Below are 7405 nucleotides of genomic sequence, written 5' to 3' on the forward strand. Positions count from 1 at the left end.
GAAAGGTTGACTGCATAGGAATCCTAAAGGATGAGGGTGGGAACTCAATGGTGGATGACAAAGGTAAGGCAGAGTTATTAAATGCTTTCTTTGCTTCTGTCTTCACAAAGGAAACAGCACTGTTGCAAATTACAGAGGCAGAAGAGTCTCAATCTTCTAACTGTAATATTAAATACTTAACACAGGAAGAAGTAAAGGCAAGACTAAATAAATTAAAAATAGACAAGGCACCTGGCCCCGATGGCATGCATCCTCGGGTCCTAAGAGAATTAAGTTCAGTTATAGCTAAGCCCCTTTATCTTATCTTTTGTGACTCTCTTGCAACTGGCAGAGTCCCAGTGGATTGGCGTACAGCCCACGTTTTCCCATTATTTAAGAAGGGCAAAAAATCTGATCCAGGAAATTATAGACCTGTAAGCTTAACATCAGTTGTATGCAAACTATTTGAGGGGTTACTAAGAGATACTATACATGACTTCATAGTAGAAAATAATCTTATTTCTCAGCATCAACATGGGTTTACTAAAGACAGGTCCTGTTTGACTAACATGCTCAGCTTTTATGAGGTAGTGAATGCTAATATGGATATTGGGAATGCTGTAGATGTGATATACTTGGACTTTGCAAAGGCCTTCGACACTGTTCCCCACAGAAGTCTGGTGCAAAAGTTGAGGATGCAAGGACTGGGGAAGAGTTTGTGTGCATGGATAGGGAACTGGCTTATGGACAGAAAACAAAGAGTTGTGGTCAATGGATCGTACTCAAAATGGGAGACTGTTAGCAGTGGGGTCCCACAGGGGTCTGTACTGGGTCCAGTGCTCTTCAATTTATTTATTAATGACCTAGTAGATGCAGTAGTGAGCAATGTTGCTATTTTTGCAGATGATACAAAATTGTGCAGAATCATCAACTCTCAGGAAGATAGTGTCATATTGCAACAGGATCTGGATAGGATGGCTATATGGGCACATACATGGCAGATGAAGTTCAATGTTGACAAATGTAAAGTCATGCATTTTGGTCGTACCAATGGTCTAGCACCATACAAAATAAATGGGATACAGTTGGGGACATCAAACTTGGAGAAGGACTTAGGAGTACTCATCGACAACAAGTTAAATAATCGTACTCAATGCCAAGCCGCTGCAGCTAAAGCAAACAAAATTTTGGGATGCATTAAAAGGGAAATAAAAACTCGAGATGCTAGCATAATATTGCCCCTGTTTAACTCTCTAGTAAGGCCACATCTGGAATATGGAATTCAGTTCTGGGCACTACATTATAAAAAAGATATTGCAGTTTTAGAGCAGGTGCAGAGACGAGCTACAAAATTGATACGTGGGATGGAAGGTCTCGCTTACCAAGAAAGATTAGATAAACTGGGTTTATTTAGTCTAGAGAAAAGAGGCCTTAGAGGGGATCTAATTAACATGTATAAATACATCAGAGGGCAATATAATAGCTTGGCGGATGAGCTTTTTGTCCCTAGGCCTTCTCAAAGGACTAGAGGACATGATCTGCGCATGGAGGAAAAACGTTTTAGCCATTTATTTAGGAAAGGGTTCTTTACAGTAAGAGTGATTAAGATGTGGAATGCATTGCCACAGGAAGTCGTTATGGCAAACTCTATACCTGCATTTAAAGGGGGCTTAGATGCTTTCCTTGCGTTGAAAGACATCCATGGCTACAATTACTAGGTTATGCCTAATGATGTTGATCCAGGGATTTTATCTGATTGCCATCTGGAGTCAGGAAGGAATTTTTCCCTTTTGGGGCTAATTGGACCATGCCTTGTGGGGTTTTTTTCGCCTTCCTCTGGATCAACAGGGGTATGTGGGGGACGGGCTGGAATTGTACTGATGAAGCCCCTGATGAAACTTTGGTAGTGAAACCGGTCGGGTGAGGCGGACGTGTGGCTGGACGGCGTCCTATGATTTTCATTGCTGTTGTTCATCGTGGGTCCCTGTAATAAGGGCCCAGATGTAAGTGATCTTTTAAAAGTTTTATATGTTGTTTTTATGGATCTTCATTAAAGTCGCAATAGATACGCTTAGATGTGGATTGTTTTTTGTTATTTCTACATGCCCAAAAACGGTGAAATACCATATTTGATACTGTTATACCTGGAGAGGAGGCCAGTTGTGAAGACACCTGCTGCTGACCTCATAAGGCTTTATTTCAGACCCTGTAATTAAGGTCTGAATTGTCCGGTAAGCGCATTTGTTTTTCTTGGTGTTTCCGGTGGTGGACGTATATGACACAGCGCTGAAGTGTTCTATTCTATTCAAGATTCAGATGCTTTACTGAAGTGTTGGACTTTGGCTGCTTTGTTTATATACCATGTTTTAATTTAATTTAGGTTTTTGTGGTTGCGCTGATATACATATGATCTTTTTGGAATTGTACTTTGTACTGGTTGAACTCGATGGACGTATGTCTTTTTTCAACCAAAATAACTATGTAACTATGATCCTGCCATGGATGGCACGTGGGTTCCCAATAGACAAGATGAACAGGGGGACAGTTCAGAGGGGGAGTCAGAGAGGAGCAGGAGGAGAAGAGTTGCTGTTAGAAACAGGGGGAGCTCGTCGTCGGATACAGCTCATGGCAGTGTCCGGCGGCATTTATTGCCACGTAGGGACAGCCAGCCAACACGCCCTTCAACGTCAACTGCTGCGGCCACCACCGAAATGCCGTCATCCCAGAGATCACCAGTATGGCAATTTTTTTGTGTCTCTGCCTCAGATTACAGCAATGCCATATGTTCTATCTGCCACTGCCACCAAAAATTAAGTCTTGGAAAAAGCAACACCCACCTAGGGACATCAGCCTTACGAAGGCACTTGATCAACAAGCACAAACACCAATGGGAGGAACTCATGAAGAAAAGCAGCATGCAAATGCAAAGCCACCCTCTGCCTCCTCTTCCTCCTCCAGGTACAGCATCTTCAGCCGCTTTATCCTCTGCTGCCTTTGCACCTTCACAGCCACCCTTCTCCACTCCGCCTCTTACCTTGAGCGGTTCCTGCTCATCTGCCCATGGCAGCCAGGTGTCCATTAAGGAAATCTTTGAGCGGAAGAAGCCAATGTCTGCCAGTCACCCCTTTGCCCGGTGTCTAACAGCTGGCTTGGTGGAGCTGTTAGCCCGCCAGCTGTTACCATACAAGCTGGTGGACTGCCTTCCGAAAATTTGTGGTGATTAGGACACCGCAATGGAAGATACCAGGCCGCAATTATTTCTCAAAAAAGGCGATACCCAAGCTGTACTGTGGTGTTGAAAGGCAAGTGGTGTCACCTCTGGCACAAAGCGTTGGGTCAAGGGTCCATCTGACCATGGATGCCTGGTCTGCAAAGCACGGTCAGGGCAGGTACATTACTTATATGGCACATTGGGTCAACCTGGTCACAGCTGGCGAGCATGGAGTACCTGGCTGTGCAGCAGACTCACTAGTGACACCTCTATGGCTTGCAGGCAGGCCTGCTGCCACCTTTTCTCCTTCTACTCCTACTCCTCCTGCTACATCCTCTTCGCTGTCATCCTCCTCCTCCACGGCTAAGTGCTACTGCTGCATTCTCCTTTCAAACTGCACACCCCCAGCTTCCCATTGCCTATGCCGCATGCCAGGTACGATGGTGTCACGCCATCTTGGACATGTTTTCCCTCAAATCTGAGAGTCACACCGGAGCAGCACTCATGGTCGCTCTGAACAAACAGGTGGATCAGTGGCTGACCCCGCACCAACTGGAGATCGGTAATGTGGTGTGTGACAACGGCAGCAATCTCATTTCGGCTTTGAGTTTGGGCAGGTTGACGCATGTTCCCTGCATGGCACAAGTGCTGAATCTTATAATACAAAGATTTGTGTGTAAGTTCCCAGGCTTAAAGGAGGTCCTGAGGCAGTCCAAGAAGGTGTGTGGGCATTTCAGGTGTTCCTACACGGCCAGGGCGCGCTTGTCCAATAATCAGCTGAGAAAGAACTTGCCGGTGAGGCGCTTGATTTGTGATAGCCCGACTTGCCGGAATTCAACGCTCCTCATGTTTAACCACCTGCTACAACAGGAGAAAGCCATCAAGGAGTATTTGTACAACTACGGTGAAAGGTTAGGCTCTGGGGAGCTGGGGATTTTCCAGCCAAAGTACTGGACTCTCATGCGTAATGCCCGCAGGCTCATGCATCCGGTTGAAGAGGTTACAAACCTGGTGAGTCGCAGTGAAGGTGCCACCCTTCCCCCTGCAAGCCAGCACCCTGTCCCCTGCAAGCCAGCACCCTGAAAGCCAGCCCCCCTCCCCAGAACACCAGCACCCTGCAAGCCAGCACCCTGCCCCAGAACACCAGCACCCTGCTCCCTTCAAGCCAGCACCCTGCCCCAGAACACCAGCACCCTTCCCCCTGCAAGCCAGCACCCTGCCCCAGAACACCACCACTCTTCCCCAGAACACCAGCACCCTTCCCCTGCAAGCCAGCATCCTGCCCCAGCAACCAGCCCCATAACACCAGCACCCTGCCCCCTGCAAGCCACCACCCTGCCCCTGCAAGCCAGCACCCTGCCCCAGAACACCAGCACCCTGCAAGCCAGCACCTGCCCCAGAACATCAGCACCCTGCCTCCTGCAAGCCAGCACCCTGCCCCAGAACACCAGCACCCTTCCCCCTGCATGCCAGCACCCTGCCCCAGAACACCAGCACTCTGCCCCATAACACCAGCACCCTTCCCCTGCAAGCCAGCACCCTGCCCCAGAACACCAGCACCATGCCCCCTGCAAGCCAGCACCCTGCCCAAGAACACCTGCACCCTTCCCCCTGCAAGCCAGCATCCTGCCCCAGCAACCTGCCCCAGAACACCAGCACCCTGCCCCTGCAAGCCAGAACCCTGCCCCAGCCAGCTAGCACCCTGCCCCAGCCTGCATCACGCACCCGCCAGCACACTTCCCCAGCCAGCTTCCTGCACACAGCACCCAGCAAGCACCCTGCACCCAGCCTGCAATTGGGGGACAGCTATGGCTACCTAGTATCTAGGGACACATCATGCTACCTAATACTGATATATATATATATGTGTACATGGCTACTTAATTCTTTTATCTGAGGAACATGGCTACTTGATTTATGTATGCAGAATGGACTTAGCTACTTAATTGGGTTGTCTTGATGCAGCTGCCTATTTAATTTGTTTAATGTGAGGCACCTGGCTACTTAATTATTTTATCTGGAGATGTGTGACTATTTTATCTGGATTATTGTGGCAACTTTATTTTTATTGGGCAGGACATAACTACTTCATGAATTATCTGATGGCATGTGACAACTTGATTCTTTTATCTGGAGGCATGTGTCTGCTTTAATATTTTATCTGGAGGCATGTGACTATTTTATTATTTTATCTGGAAGCTATTTAATTTTGAGGCACATGACTAGTTAATTCTACTATCTAGGGGACCATGGCTCCTGAATGTATGTATCTGGGGGGCATTGTAAACTGGTATTTGTGTAACCCAGATACTTAATTCTAGTATCTAGGGACACATTTGTCTTATGACAGTAGTGCAGGTTGCAGATGAAAGCTAAACTGCCTCTTTGGCAGTTTTGAATTATAGTCTCTCATTTTTCTTGTTGGACTGAACCTTCCAAAACTGACCGGGGGGGAGGGGGGGGGGCAATTTCATTTTTTGCCATAGGCGCCGTATTACCCAGATACGCCTCTGTATTACCCAGATACGCCCTGCAATATTGCCCGATCCCTGCTGGGTGCTATGCCTTGTACATGTGTACAAGGATTTACAGAGCCCAAGGCTAGCAGCTCTGACATCCTCCAAGGTCACACTGCAAGACTATTCAGGAAAGAAATGAAATCCTCAAAATGGTTTAAGGCTGTTGCTTAGTAAAGTACAAGAACTGGTTAAGCAAAGTAGACAATGTCATGGGTGTAATGGCTTTGCACTAAAAATTTCAGTTTTATGTGAAGTAAGAGCTTCCATTTTAACAACTTTAGTTTTGTTTTTTTTTAACACCAAGGCCCAAATGCAATTCCACTTTTCTCCTATATTTTCTCCAAGGTGATAGTTTTTCATCTTCTATTTAAAATAATTTTCCAGCACTTTTCAAATGTAAAAGTACTGAGAAGTAGGTGCTAAAGTACTATCAAAATTATTTTTAGTATTTTCTTGCTTTGCTGATGGCTTAAAAGGCATTTTATTGACAAATTTAAAAATATCACCTAGGAGAAAACTCAGGTGAAAAGTGAATTGCATATGGGCCCAAGGCCTTGATTCACAAAGCCGTGCTAACTCACAGCATGGCCGCGCTATGCTCTGCGCATAAAACTTTATGCGCACTATAACAAACGTTTGTAAGCATTCACGCGGCGCGTAAATGCGTGCAAACGTTTGTTATAGCGTGCGTAAAGTTTTATGCGCAAAGCATAGCGCGGCCGAACTATGAGTTATATGTGTTATAGGTCGTGGTGTACATGAATTTTGGATTGCAAAAGATTGATTTTGGCATGATATTAACACTACCTTTTTTCCCCTCATTTTTCTGTCTAAAAACATGATAGAAAAGTAACATGAGAAAAAGAAAAAAAAAGGGATAGTTCCTAAAAAAGTTTTTGTGCATAAGGTAATTTGTCACATCTATTAATGCATATTTATGTTCTGACAGGTACGTTTTAAGTATGATTTTGAAAGTCTGTGTGTGAGAAAGATGCATTTGGTACAATACCAGGAAATTACCGAGAAGAAAATTAGATGGGGAGAGCACCTTGTGAGAGTTTTCATTCTGAATTGTGCTCACTGCTTGCTTGGCATATATTGGAGGGATTGTCAAATAGACTGGCATTTCCAGAGCGTAAGATTAGTCGTTTCCTGCTTGGGGCTAGGTATGGCATATGCTGATGATGTTCATTTTATGCAGTTCTCTCCTACAAATGTTCATTTTGATATATAAGGGCATCAATTCATCTAGCAGGAGTGAATAACCTGCATAGCTAATTCAATCTTAAAGGATATGTGCTACTAGTAAACCCAAATAAATAACTGAGTACCTTAAACAAAATGCAGTTAACACATACTGCTGTTAAGGGGCATTTTTCAAACCCACCTATCCGTGCCACATCCTCATCCCATTTCAAAAGCACTGGAATTTGCCTTACTGTATTAAAGTGAAGCTTAAAGGGACACTTAAGTCAAACAAAAAAAATGAGTTTTCCTCACCTAAGGCTTCCAATAGCCCCCTGCAGCTGTCCGGTGCCCTCACCGTCTCCCTCCGATCCTCCTGGCCCCGCCGGCAGCCACTTCCTGTTTCGGTGACAGGAGCTGACAGGCTGGGGACGCGAGTGATTCTTCGCATTCCCAGAGACATTAGCACCCTCTATGCTGCTATATGGTATATGATATATGCTATAGCAGC

The 7405-nt window shown here is 45.6% G+C and overlaps 1 protein-coding gene across 2 annotated transcripts in view; it reads left to right on the top strand.

Moving 5' to 3' along the window:
• The window catches only part of BRINP1 (BMP/retinoic acid inducible neural specific 1), a 431121-nt gene that overhangs the window by 395786 nt on the left and 27930 nt on the right, over nt 1–7405 (top strand). The gene's annotated exons all lie outside the window — the stretch shown is intronic.

Source organism: Hyperolius riggenbachi, chromosome 8 (assembly GCF_040937935.1).
Source record: "Hyperolius riggenbachi isolate aHypRig1 chromosome 8, aHypRig1.pri, whole genome shotgun sequence".
Classification (NCBI taxonomy): domain Eukaryota; kingdom Metazoa; phylum Chordata; class Amphibia; order Anura; family Hyperoliidae; genus Hyperolius; species Hyperolius riggenbachi.